Genomic DNA, 14676 nt, shown 5'->3' on the forward strand with positions numbered 1-14676 from the left:
CAGCTCTGACCTCTGCCCTCCAGCCCTCTTCCACTAGTGGAAAGCAGTGGCCTGTCTGTGTGAAGGGCACTCCTATGAAAACATCAGTAAATAAACAGTACTTGCATTTGTTTCCAAGTACACCTGACAATTTTATACTCAAATTCCATCTCCAGTATGTCCCTTTGAACTGTGACAGCCAACGTCTCTCTATTACAAATGGCAGAGCTGTGGCACGGAGCCATCCAGTGATTCCCCGAGCTCATGCACTGTAGCAGACAAATCATGTTTCCTTGTGTGGACTGGGAGCTCAGGGAAGCAGAGACCCCAACACCCTTATTCTTCTTTGTGCCCCCCCACCCCCTCCCATGCCCAGCACAAGGCCTTACAGACCCAAGGAGTCTTGACTCTTCAGACACTGGATCACAAGAACAGGCCCGCAGACAGTAACAATTTAACACGCAGGCATAAGGCAAAGACCAGCATTCAGTCACATGCAGAGAGCTTAGCTAAATGCAGGGAGTCACCCTCTGTAGCCCTTCCTCATTGTATGCAAAACTCCCAGACTCCTCTTCCCTGAGTTCCCGCGGAGCTAAGAAGCTCTCGCCACTAATGTGCACTTACAGAGTACTCATTAGACACTGTCCTATTTCTAGTGTCAGGCTTTTAGAGCAGCAAAATAAAGATCTTTTTTTGCTTTAAGTTAGGAACAGTAAGATACCCTTTCCTCCCTTTTTATTTCCAAAATAAATTACTCCAATGTAATTTCATTTTTTTTTTTTCATTTTTCCGAAGCTGGAAACGGGGAGGCAGTCAGACAGACTCCCACATGCACCCGACCAGGATCCACCTGGCATGACCACCAGGGGGCGATGCTCTGCCCATCCAGGGCGTCACTCTGTTGCATCCAGAGCCATTCTAGCACCTGAGGCAGAGGCCACAGAGCCATCCCCAGCGCCCGGGCCATCTTTGCTCCAATGGAGCCTCGGCTGCTGGAGGGGAAGAGAGAGACAGAGAGGAAGGAGAGGGGGAGGGGTGGAGAAGCAGATGGGCGCTTCTCCTGTGTGCCCTGACCAGGAATCGAACCCGGGACTTCTGCACGCGCCAGGCCGACGCTCTACTGCTGAGCCAACTGGCCAGGGCAATGTAATTTCATTTTACTTTCCAGATCAAATCTAGAAAATACCCAACCTAGAGGAATCACGTTCCTGAGGCTGAGAGGCAGCAGAGGAGAGGAAAGTTGAAGGAAGGAGCATGTGTAACTACAGCCGAGATCAGAGGCGCTGTGGCTGCAGCTGCATTTGGGAGATCAACTTCCTCACAAAGGCAGCAGGGAACGGCCAACCAGAGCTGTGAAGCTGGTGCCTGCCCTATGGCCACAGGCAGCTCAAGTGACACGTGATCCTGTGGCCGTGGCATTCCTTCCCCTTTTGGGCAATTGCAGGTCCTGCCAGCTCCTTCCTCCCAACAGCTGCAGCAGGGGTCAATGCAGCTGCTGTGTGGGCTCCAGAGCCAAGCAGGTACTGGCCTGTGTCTGTAACTCTGTGAATGGGAGCAGCGGTGTTACTTTTTACATGTGACAGATAATCTCAGGGCAGCAGCCATTGAGGGCTGCTAGGTTCAAAAACAACTATCAGGTAATAAATAGCACTGCACCAATGTTAGGTTTCCTGAGTCAATCCCGTGCCGTGGTTGTGGAAGGGGCTATACTTCTCGATAAACCAACACAAAAGTATCTAGGGGTGGAAGGGGATCCATGTCTCCAACTTTCAACTGGGTCAGAAAACCCGCATGGGGTATGGATGGGGAGAGAGTGATGGAGCGAACAGGGCAAAATAAATACAGTCCAACTTACAAATGTAGATAACAGGTAAAGGGGCTCTTGGTACTGCTCTTGTAACTTCTCTATAAATTTAAAAGTTCACCAAAATAAAGAGTTATCCAAAACATGAACTTTAGCTACACCCTGACAGACAGAGGGGCATGCTGTCCCAGTCACCGCAGGAGCCACCTCCTGCCTGATGCACCTGGTGGCCAAGGCAGCAGGTGGCTGGCTCAGTGACACACACAGGGACAGTCAGAACAACCATGCTGATTGAGTCTGGGAGCACCTAAGGCATCAGCTATTTCTGAATTTTTCTCTAAAATCAAGTCATATTCCTGGCACACAGAAAACAAGACCAGGCGGACCACAGTGGGGCTCAGGCAGGAACCCAACTTAAAAGATTCGTGTTATCTGGGGCCTTTCTCTCTCCTTATCTGCTCTACCTAATCAGTGTTCTCCTTCCAAAAGGTCTCAGGCATCAGGGCCTTCCTCTCTATTTATATCACCAACATCTTGTTCCAATTCCTGGTCCTGTCACACCTGAACATCATCAGTAGCTCTGGAGTGGGCAAGCCACCAGCTATGCGCCAAATCCAACCTGCAAATGAAGGATGGCTTTTACATTTTTAAATAGCTGAGAGGGGAAATTAAAAGTGACGTGAGAATTATATGAAATTCAAATTTGGGGGCCACAAATAAAAGCTTGTTGGCACATAGCCACATATATTCATCTACAGTTCGCTGCTTTCATACTGCATTAGGAGAGCTGAGAGGCTGCATCATAGACCCGATAGCCCTCTGAAACCTAAAAACTTCACACTGTGCCATAGCATCCAACAGAGCAGGTGGATCAACCTGCTTCTGGAAAGAAAAGCCCACAAGGCTATGCCTCTGTTCATATTCTCTGCCTGTTAGAAAACTCTTCTGGCCTTCAGTGCTAAGCTCACCAATACTTTACCTTTTGTCACTCTGGGATACTCCCTGGCTCCCTCCCCTGCTTCCACAGCACCCTGTACTTACGCTCATCACAGCTGCCACCATCTATTTGTGTGTCTGTCTCCCCAGCTACAGCAAGATTCCAGAGAGCAAGGAACTCATCTTACTCATCTCCCAGAGAGAAGCTGGCACAGCAGTCCATAAACTTACCAAACCCTCCCCCAACATGGCCAGGCTGGCCTCTCATTGCCTTGAATGCATCGTGTTCACTCTCAACCCCAAGCTTTGCTCACACCAGCACCCCTTCACCTCATCTAGACAGTCCTACTAACGACCTGGGACACAGTTACTTAGGCCCGCGACAGTCAGTGTGAACTAGGGTTCAAACCCCAGGCTCCTCTCACTCTAGGCCAGGGGTCTCAAACTCAACTCAGCATGTGGGCCACAGAGCAAGATCACAGCCGTTCGGCGGGCCGCACTAGGTCTACAAAAGGCAACTGTTACGCAACACTTTTCTCACTGCAGTTGAAAACAAAAAAAAAAAATCAGTACAACAAGCACAATCGTACATGCAGTTTACTCACAACTGCTGTTAACTAAGCTAATATCTAGCTAGGATGCTAGAGAAATGAAAAATACAAGTAGGCCCCTAGGCTTACTTAATTTTATCCAAAATATTTTGAACTTCGTGGATTAGTCTGCGGGCCGCACAAAATTGTTCGGCGGGCCGCATGTGGCCCGCGGGCCGCGAGTTTGAGACCCCTGCTCTAGGCTGTGTGACCTTGGACCAGATGCATACACCTCTAGGTCGTGATTGGTAAAGTGGGATGTTGCAGCCTCACCTAACCTGCAGGGTCAACAGTGCATGGGAGCATCTAAGCCATGGCTTGGCATATAGTCAATTCTCACAGAAGTCACCTGTCTGCCATTTTTTATTTCACTGCTCCCCCTCCCACACCCCTTACCCAGTTGCCTTGTCCATTCATACTGTCTTCTGAAGCAGAGCAAGTCATGAGCAGGGTCAAGGTAACATACTTCTACAAACATGCCCTGACCTACAATAACACCCAGTATAGCACAACATGGGAAGGAGGAGATGGCGAGATGATAAATTCACGAACAAGTTGCTCCAGGAAGTCTAAAGAATGGCTAATAAGAAAAATCATGCAGAGCCGGGGGGCATTTCAGGGAATGCATATTAATAAGCACGAACTCCCACATGCTTCCTGGTGGCTGCTCCTGCATGAGAGGAAACCAGTTTCAAAATCTCACTCCACGTTCATTAGCATGGTTAGTAACAGGACCAGCTGACACAGGGTGCTCACTGCGTGCATGCCAAACGCCTGGCAGAATTCTACATACTGACAACCACTGCACAGGTGAAGAAACTGAGGTCCAGGGAGCTTAAAGAACACATCCAAGGTCACAAACCCCAATCAGTGGTGCAGCAAAGTCTAAGTCCAGTTCATAACCAAGACACATTTGGGGTTTTTGAATCTAATGTAGCTCCACCGTTTACCAGGTGAGAGAACTCAGGTAAATCATCTAACCTCACTGAGCCGTACGTTTCCCCACCTAAGTGGCAGCATTTACTTAACTACCATGCTTGTTGTAAGAAGTGAGGGAGATATTTATAAAATAGACTCCTGGTAAATGAATTCCCTTCCCACCTTTCCCATTCCTCAATCTAATCCTTACTCTATATAAGAAAGGATTTAGTCAAATTCCTTGACCTCCTTCACCATCAGGGAATCATCTTTACTCCACCCTGGGTTTTCCCTCCTATTGCCTCTGCCTAAGCATCTGTACCTCACAGAAACCTACAAAATACAGCCTGGAGTCCAGCACGAAGGGAAAGGCTATCTGCACAGAGCCAGGTGAGGCAGCGCAGATGTGACGTCGCAGACGACTTCTGATGGGCAGTGAGTACTACACGAGCAGAGGCGGGCCAGTGGGCGTGGCCAGGACGTACCCTGACTGACAGCCAGGACAGCACCTGGTTCTGTGTGCCACACCAACATGCCCAACAACAGGCCTGAGCCCAGTAGTAACACCCATGGCTCCAGGGCTGCACGTGTGGTGGAGGACAGAGGGCAAGGCAGGTGAAAGTGACAGGCAAGCCCTTCCCACCAATGGTGGAAGACTAGACTGTCTGAAAAAGCTGTATATAGAAAAGTAAAATTTTAAATTTCTAGAGAAGAAATTCTGTTGAAAAATTCCTTTACCTTAAAGAATTAAATTTAAAGCCAACAAGTACAGACACACAATATTATAGTTTGTAAGTCAATCCACATTTCCATTCATCAAGTTTTCTTAAAGCAAGGGCTACCTTTAAGCTGATGAACACTTCTCTAGGGTCATGGTCATGGACAGAGAGAGCTTTTCATTAGCAGCATATAAAAAGGTCTTAAATGCTATTACCAAGCTGAGTCAACTCAATTAATATAGTAGGGAACGAATGTCAGGCGCTTAACTCATTCCCAGGAGACATAAGTAATTTCTATTTGAATGGACCTGATCAAAGTGATCCAAAAGTCTTATTATTAGAGGTTAAACATAAGCAAAAACTGTATATGACTAAGTGTCTCTAGCAATAAGAGCCTCATCAGGCAATTCCCCACAATACATCAGCTTCTTGAGACTTGTTTGGAGGTTCTAGCAGGGGAGCGCAGCTACTCGTATACCCTTGACCAAAGAACGGTCCTCTCCTCTAGCGGGGAAGGTTGTCCTCTTCGACCGAGCGCGCAGCTTCGGGAGGGACGCACATGGAGCGGTGAGGGAGGAAGGGGACACCCGCCTAGCCAGCCAGATCAGCCGAATCAACCCTGGCGATCAATGGGGTGACAGATGTCGCAGCCAGATCGCCCTCACATCCACATCAACTTCTTAATAATGGGGGGGGCTGGCAGACACCACTCCAAGGCCACCACTGGGCTCCAAGGTCCTGCAAACACAGTATTGTGGTTCTAGACTTCTTGAGAAAAGAGCCTTGGGGATAGTATGGTCATCTCTAATACCCAAAGCACCGGTGAAGCCCTCCATGCCCAGGACTGCTCCCTACGCTCTGAAACTGGAGAAGGGCACACCCTGACAGCAGGCTCCTCCAGCAAGGGCGACCAGTACTTCCACTAGAGCAGGACTTCTAGGACAATCTGCCGCACCCAACAGACCCACAGGGGTGGTGGCCTGAGGGTGGCCCCCGCCTTTCCTGCAATAAAGGTACAGGGCTGGTCCTCAGAGAGGAGCTGCAAAACCATTCTGTGTGCAAAAACACAAACATTCCAGAAATAATAGCCACAGGGGGTAGGTAAATTTTAGAAATTCTCAATCTTATATGTACAAAACTAACAAAATCTAATCAAGAACTCTTTTGCCAGTTAATATAAATTTTCTTGCCAATTCATGTTCAGGGCTTCCTGGCCAGTTAAGTCACTTATCACAACACTATGGTTTTCTGCATTTGTGTCTGCCTCCCCCAGAAATGTGGTGACCTCTCGTAGGTGAACATCATCTTATTATCTGGCACTTGCCTTATTGCTCATTAAACACGCTGAAAGAAAGTCTCAGGGTGTAACCTAAAGCTCGTATGTTCCCTGTCTCCCTGAGGGTGGCGAGATGACGTCTTTATGCCGACTCTGGCCACTAAGGCTGGGCACTCTGTATGCACTAAATCCTGGGGCCTGATTCAAGTTGTCATCTCATGAATTTCTTTCCCCTGCCCCATACTTTTTCTTCCCCATTTCCTCTTCTTTCACTCCCTCTGTATTTCACCTTTTCGGGGAGATGGTTAAACACACAGGACTTACAGGCATCCAGCCTCTGACTGTACTGGATTTATAGACCTGATACTCTCTGGAGTAGTTCTACTACAAAACAGGAGTGATAATACCTACTTGAAGACTAGAAATGACATATGCATACAAAGTACTTGGCACAGTGTCTGGCCCATAGTAACACTCAGTTAATAAAAGCTATTACTACATAACTGTCCATAGGAACCACTTATCTAAAGGTGCTTAAAACGCTAAAGGCAAATTGATTTTTCCTACCTCTGCAAGTCTGGCTTTGAGACAAGCCCACCTATTTCGAAAAGAAACGGATACATGTCCATGTCACTAGTTAAAACACTTCCCCCCTTTCCTTTTCCCCAGGGAATAAATGACTGATCAGTCATGACCAAACTGGGTAAAAGGTTCTGTTCCAAAAAGTGGTTAGGATCCCAGAGTAGTTTGGTTATAAAACAAAACAAAACAAAATACATAAAATAAAAATTATTCATAAAATAACAGGAAATGTTCAGGTTCTAGGTCTTGGGAACTAGAAACCCACACCAAGCAAAAGGTAGAGGGAAGGGGAAGGGTTTCCTCACCTTTTCTGGGAGTAGAGCTGTAATTAACACTCCTTCTAGATCCTATGACCCAGCCCTAGGTCCCCAAAGGTCCTCACACTGTCCTCAGTGCCCCTGCTGGGAAGCCCACCTGGGCCTGTGCTCTCCTCTAAATACTGCAGCTTACTTCCTACCCCTGCCTCAGTTTTAGAGGGCATGCTGGGTAACCTACATGCCTCTCCTAGAGCATTCCAGACAGATAGCTCAGAAGTGAACAGGAGAAAATGTGCAATGGTGGAGAAGGGGGTGAAGGGTGGGAGAGAGGGAGGGGTTAGCCCCCAGGATGGACATAACCCTGCCACAAGTGAGTGGAGAGCACCATTCCACACCTGGAAGGCAGAGTCTGCAGCCTGACCCCTACTTCTCAGCAGAGGCCTTGGCCCCTCATGCACAGCACAGGGACCATGGCAGCAACCCCTTCTGCAGCCAACTGCATGAGCATTGAGTGCACACACAGAATAGAGCCTGTGGTGCCCTTGGTGATCTCTGCACTGGCCACAGCAGTCCCTGCAGACGCACTGTAAGGCCGCGTGGCCATGCAGGTTACCACTGGATTTGGGTAGACAGTAAAGGAACAGTGGAGCCAGAAAATAGTGGGCCATTCTGTTTACTAAAGTCTCCTAAGGGTGGATGAGCAAACAGGCAGGGCTCCCAAGCCCCTCAGCATTCTGGGCTCACCTGGACTCAGGCCTCCACCAGCCTCAGCACTCCCCAAACACACTGGGCAGAAATCTCAGGGCTCCCAAGCCCCTCAGCTCTTTTTTCACTCCCCCTCCAAAAAAACGGCTACTAGCAGGGGTCGTCAAACTTTTTATAAAAACCTCCCACTTTTGCAGTGCTGGTCAACCTGGTCCCTACCCCCCACTAGTGGGCGTTCCAGCTTTCAAGGTGGGCCAATCGCGGAGCCGTTTGGTTGCTCTGCTACTGCCCACCATGAAAGCTGAAACGCCCACTAGTGGGCGGTATGGAGTAGGTTGACCAAAACTGCAAACGTGGGCGGTTTTTATAAAAAGTTTGTCCACCCCTGGAAGAACCCTTCTGGCAAACAGCAAACAACCCCAAGCAGGAAAGCAATCTGCAATTTGCAATCTGCCTCCCTGAGGGCAAGCATCCACAGCCTTCCACAGACTACACACAGGGCACTGCCTCAATACAAGCGAACAAACCTAAAAAAACCCACTTGTTTATGATAGATATGTGAATTCCAAACTGCCCTCTTGATGTTCCGCTTATCTGTCCGACCTCACCCTTACTGGACTATTGCCCCTGAGACAGAGGAATTCCAAAAAGCTGACAACCCGCCCCAAGGAGGGGCTCGGGACACACCAGGACTTTTGATTCAACACCCACATGCTCCAAGCCCCCAAGGAGGAGCATTCTGGACATACCAGGACTTTTGCCTCAGTATCCCCTCAGGCTCTCCCAAACACTATATAACTTGCCCCTAGTCTGTAACTGGTGCTCTTCTCCCCAAGAGAAGTGCCCGGCAGGGTTCCTTTCTTCCTTTCAATAAAGCCTGTTACTCTGGTCTTTAGGACTCCCATGGATTCCAACAGTTTACCCAACAAGCATCATTGTCACAATGCTACTCCCCTTCCTTCCTTTCCTCCAACAGTTCTCATTCCCAGTGAGGCAGCATTAGTGGTGCAGGCCAGTGAAGTTGGGAAGACTTGGGGTGTTAGTAGGGACTGTTAGCCTTCCGTAGGCTGGGAACAGTCTGCGCTACAGGTTTGTTGTACCAGGAGCTACAGGTGCTGGGAGTAGGTACTGCCTTCTCTCCCTCTTCTCTCTGCACTGCTGGTTCCTCCTTTCAACCTAAGCTCCAACACTGATTTAGGCAAGGCCTTCTCTATCAAACCAGCAACAGAAAAGAGGCAGGGCAGTAGAGAGGACACGGTTGGGACCAACCAAAGTTTCCTTCTACCTTTCACAGTTATTATTTTTCAAGGCAGTGAAGAAAACTCAATAAAAGCCACCAGTAAAGCCTTGGCCTGATAGCTCAATTGGTTAGTGTCATCCTGACACACAAAGGTTGCTGGTTTGATTCCCAGGTCAGGGCACATATGGGAACAGATTGATGTTTCTCTCTCTCTCAAATCATTTAAAAAAAAAAAAAAATAGCCCTGGCTCTATAGCTCAGTTGGTTGGAGCATTGTCCTAGGAGTGCAGAGGTTGCTGGTTCGACTCCCCGGTCAGGGCACATACAAGAACACATCAATGTTCCTATCTCTCTCTCTCCCTGCCTCTCTCAAAACAAACAAACAAACGAAAAACAAAACAAAAAAAAGCCACTAGTTAACAAAATGACCATGTTGCCCCTCTCCTTGCCGAGTTAACCAGACCAGATCTATCACTAGATACACAATTAAACAGACCTCTGTAGGCCTATCTCGGCAGAAAAACTCCTCTCCTGGCTTTCACTCATACACAACACACTTGCTCCTTCCTTCCTTCCCTGTGACAGACAGAGCAGGCCCTGCAGTGGGATGCAGGGCACCTGGCTGTCCTCACCGAGGAGCTTACTACTCAGCAGAAACCCTCACCCTCCACTGTCCACCTTTCCCCAAGCTGCAATCCAACAGTCCAACTTCTTCTCCATTCTCTAACCCGATTCCCACCATTTTTCTGAGTTATGGCAACTTTCCTCCCTGCCAATAACAGAAAGCCAATAAACTGCACGACTTAAGGCAACAGTTTTCCTGTTCCCTTCCCCAGTTTCTTGATTTTAACTGTAAGCCTTTAGAAAACTAGAAAGAGCTAAAGCCCACGCTAAGAAAACAAGTCACGTATAGCTGAGCTGCACAGGGCAGACAGGGATACTGTTCTGTCCACCTCAGACTCTGACACCCTCTACCACCCCACCCAACTGCACAGGGTTAGAGATGACTTCTAAAAAGTGGAACCAAAGGTGACTGGGGAGGTGGGATATTATCTGGAGGGAAGGGAAGTCCACAGAGTTTAGGTAAATGTCCAAACAGTATCTCCACCATTCCCAAAATTTTGTGGAGCTAAAGACAGAATGGGAATCAGATCTTCAACCCTGCTACCAAATGCAGAAAAAACAGAGTCTCAGTTACAGCACAGATTTTGGCCCAAGTGCTGTGCCTCCAGGTTTACAATTTCAATACACAGTTTAAGTTAAAAAGCCTGGGTTCTAAGCATGTCCCCAGGGTAGAACATCACAAACGTCCTCTGTCTACAAACCACCTTGATTATCTCTGCCCCTATTCTCCCTATCTGGTCTTATTAAATACTTCACACTTTCCAAATAGAATTTTTTTTTCAGCTCTGATTCTTTTTTCTACAGTAATGAACCTCCACTTGGCTAGAGGAATGCTTCTGGTACCAGGAAAGCCCAGGGTGTGAATACTCTGCTTTCAATGACAAATAAAGGCCAGCACAAGCACAGCCCACACCAGAAAGGCAGATCAGCAGTGTCGGGGACCTGGGTCTGCTCCTCAGACACCAGCAGAGCATGGGGGTTAAAAGCACATGCTTTGGAATTAGCTCAGATCTGAGTGTCAGTCTTGCTTTCTGCCACTCTCTGAACCAGGATTCTCACTAAACCCTAGTTCATCACCTGTAAATCTGGGAATAGCAGGTACATAAAGTATCTAGTACTGGCTCCCACACAGAAGTATTCAGTATAAATGCTAACTAGTCTTAGCTCTCTAGTCAACAGAAAGTACAAAATGATCTGGTATCTTTAAATCCTTCAGGCTTCCAAAAAAGAAGAAGATACCTTTTCCCCTATAAAAGTATCAATGAAATGTAATAGAAGATGAAAAACCCAATTCAAGTCCAGCTCAGACATTAACTCACTTGCAACTTAGAGCAAATCACGCCCCCTCCATTTCTGCATTTATAAAATGGGAGTAATATACCGTACCTAACGTTGAGGATCTGACACAAGTAGAATCAATGGGACAACAGGCAATGAAAAAGCTTTCACTTCTTCAAAGGAGAAGCAGTAAGCAAACCCAGAGCATGATTACTAATAATATAGGACAGCTCTCTCTTGACCTGTGGTGGCGCAGCAGGATAAAGCGTCGACCTGGAACACTGACACTGAGGTTGCCAGTTAGAAACCCTGGGCTTGCCTGGTCAAGGCACATATGGGAGTTGATGCTTCCTGCTCCTCCCCCCTTCTCTCTAAAACAAATAAAATCTTAAAAAAAATCCCACAAAAGAAACCCCACAATAATATGGGACAGAAATAAACCAGTCATGTTTCTTACCCTTTCAAGGTTTGATAGCCTTTTAATCTGTCCACAGGGAGCTTGCTCCTCATGAAACCCAGGTCAGAGGCAGAGCCTATCAAATATAAGACTCTGCCCTTGCCTGCTGATCAGGCCTCACCCATGCAGGCCACCTCTCAGATGCCAGTGCCAAGAGATCTTAGGAAAAGTTTATGGTCCCACTTGGACATGGCAACACAACTACCACCAAAATCTTCACCCACAAGACTACTCAACAGACCCAAGAAAGGGCCAATTCTAACCATTCACCTTCCTATATAGTGATGTTAGACCTCTTGAGGTGTATACCATCCTTTCTGAAAAAAATGCAACAAATAAGCCAGGAGGAAGAGCACAATTATTACTTCTAGGTCTAGAGGTTTAAGTTTCATTTTTAACCTATCATAAAAATTTGGGTGTGAGCCCTGGCAAGGTAGCTTACTTAGTTAAGAGCATTGTCCCCATACATCAAGGTTGTGGGTTCGATCCTAGGTTAGGGCACATGCAAGCATCAATCAATAAATACATAAATGGGTGGAATAATTAGTCAATGTTTCTCTCCTTCCTCTCTCTCCCTCTCTTGCTCTCAAATCAATAAATTTTAAAAATTCTGGGGTGTGAGACCTACAGTAGGAGTAGGAAAAAAACTGACAAGGGCTAACCTTCCTAACTTAAGAAGGGGGCATGCAATCAAACTGCATTCAATTCCATCACCCACAGGTTTCTTTTTTTTTTTTTTTTTTTTTTTTTTGTCAGGGGAGAGCGCGAACGCAGTCCCCCACTACCACAAATTATGCAGTCGAGTTTCCCACATTTGGGGAAATCGCAGGGGTCAGCACATCCGGAGTGCAATGGATAAGCCTCGCCCTGGGAAAACCACCTTCATGATCATGGTATCTCCCCTGCCAGGTAAGTATACCCACAGGTTTCTATAGAGACAAAAAAATATTTATTTACATTTATTAAACACCTATTATATCCAAGCACTGCTCTAAGTACTTTGTATACATTACTCCAGAGCCCATTTTCTCTCACACACTTAGAAACACCATGAAACAGCGCTCAATGAATGGGAACCATATCAGGTAAGAGGGAAAATCACAATCTAGTAATCAAGTCCTGGATATCTGAAAGGTTAGTTGTGAACACAAGAAGGAGTCTTGGCTAGGAACCAAGTTCGAGTTCCTAAAGATTCTCTACAAGAGGAACTTCCCACACTACGTTTTCTCTGTAATTCTGGAATTAATTCATGGTATTTAATATACTATCAAAAAGTTTAAAAATATTTTTTTAAACCTGGAGCACAAGAATTCAGTGCAGGGCTAAAACGACCTGGGCTAGCTTTCTGACTCAAATACACCTGACAATCAAATATTAAATTTCTAAGTTCCTCTTAAAGGCCTTTGACAGATGTGCTTACAGGGAAAGGCAACCACAACCATGAACTGGCATACCTTGGCATACCTGTGGCCAGGTAATGAGAGGGCCAAGCCTTCCTGCCCGCAGCAATGATTCCAAGTAAGAAGTCTTTCTCACTAGGAAACCCAATTCATCTTCATCCCTGTCATCCTAAAAGACTGTCTGCAGCAAACTGTCAGATGGGACTAAATACACATTGGCGTTCTGTTAAAATGCCATTCTCTTCACCCACATGCCACGAACAAAATAAAGCAATTGTTTAAAAAAAAAGTTATAAGCCTTATTTACATCTTACCTCCTTCTCTCTGCATTAACGCACTTCGTGTACACACCATAATTAACTCAGCATTGAACGCCAACATCAAAAGAACATAAATGTGGTCTGTATTCGTGGAAACGCTGTCCCTGAATTATGACGGTGGAGAAAAACCAGCCAAAATCCAGGGAAGTCCCTGCCCCAGAGGATGAGCTGGGAGGCCTCGCCGGAGGGCCACGAACAGCCGCGGTGACGCGCTCACCCCGCCGGAACCCACCGCGCAGGGGCCCACCGCGCCCGCTTTAGCGGGCACCAGGTGAGCCTCGGATCTGGGCACCGGGCTCCAGGGACGGTCGTTAAGGTTGGCATTTGGAGTGGCGACGCAGATCTCCAAAAGCACGGCCTCGTCGGTCAGGGAAGGGGAGGCTCCCAGGCACACTATGCATGCAAAGGCCATCCACTCCCCGTCATCATCACAAAACAGAGCTCAAGGAACTTGCGGGGCCTCCCCTGGCCACGTGCCACGTGGACCTCCACGGCCCTCCGGGCAAGACCCACCCAAGAGGCAGCGGCCCGAGAGCAGGCAGGTCCCACCCGCGCCTCAGGATCCCACGCCAAGCGCCGCCCAGGGCCTCCGCCCGCGCCCCTTCCACTCCCACTCGGCACCGAAATCTCCCGGAACGAGGGCCCGCGCCGCTGCAATGCGCCAGACTCTGGCGGTCAAGGACAGAGGCCGGGAGGCCCGGCCTCCGGGGAAGGCTGGAGGAGCCGCCAGAAGGAGGCGCCAGACCCGCGGCGGGCCCGCGACCTCGGGGATCCCGGCGGCAATGCGGCCGCTACACGTCGGGTGACGGTGGTCACCTGTTCCCAGGCGCGCGCCCGCAGACACCTGAGCTCGGGGGCGGCCTGGGCCTTACCTCTGCCGCATGCTGTCGCGCTGCCCCGGCGCGGCGTCCGCCGGCCGGCCCCGGTCGCAGCCCCGAGCTCCGCAGCACCCGGCGCGGGCGACAGCACGGAGGGCGCAACCCAGGCAGCCGCGCTGCCGCCGGCAGGGCGGGCACATGGAAGGGCTGGGGCTGCGGCCCTCCAGCCCGACCACCAGACCCCGGCCTCGGGGTTGACAGATCCTGAGTGCGCCTCGAGAACTGACACGTGGCTGCCCCCTCAGGGACGATGTTGCACCTCTGGCTCCGACAGGGCCGAATCCCACGATTACACGTAGAGGGTAAATAAAGGAGCTACCGCCACACTTTTTCCCTTCCCTACCCCTCCACACAGTCCACATGGTACATTCCTCAAAGCCCGCCCCGGAGATTAGAGGGAGCAGTAGATTGGTTGGAAATCTTGGAAGGGGGCGAGAAACCACACAAAATGGCCAATGGAAAAGCGCGGTGGGCATATCAAAGCCTGCCATAAGAAGAGAAGATAGGATACGCTTAAAGGGGACATGATTGTTGCTCGAGGCAGTCACAAAATTAGAATTTTCTTCCTGACCCCGTCCATACGGAAAACAAAGAGATTAGGGAGTCCTCAAATTTTTGAGTTAGAGAGCGAAAAGAAAATGTAGATAGAATTAAACCAGATATATATGTGTGTGACTTCGGGTAGGTTACTCCATTTTCTCAGCCGGTTTCCT

At 48.6% G+C, this 14676-nt stretch overlaps 1 protein-coding gene and 1 non-coding gene across 20 annotated transcripts in view; both read right to left on the reverse strand.

Moving 5' to 3' along the window:
- Positions 1 to 14302, reverse strand: part of MICAL3 (microtubule associated monooxygenase, calponin and LIM domain containing 3) — a 226614-nt gene extending 212312 nt beyond the window's left edge. For all 19 annotated transcript variants that reach the window (XR_010725999.1, XR_010726000.1, XM_066234480.1 and 16 more), the window contains exon 1: positions 13958 to 14302. The gene's annotated coding sequence lies outside the window, so the exon portion shown is untranslated. The remainder of the gene's footprint in view (positions 1 to 13957) is intronic.
- On the reverse strand, positions 12119 to 12282 carry LOC136309627 (U1 spliceosomal RNA). The gene has a single exon (XR_010726320.1). It is a non-coding gene; the product is annotated as a U1 spliceosomal RNA (small nuclear RNA).
- Positions 14303 to 14676: the final 374 nt, after the last annotated feature.

Source organism: Saccopteryx bilineata, chromosome 6 (assembly GCF_036850765.1).
Source record: "Saccopteryx bilineata isolate mSacBil1 chromosome 6, mSacBil1_pri_phased_curated, whole genome shotgun sequence".
NCBI lineage: Eukaryota > Metazoa > Chordata > Mammalia > Chiroptera > Emballonuridae > Saccopteryx > Saccopteryx bilineata.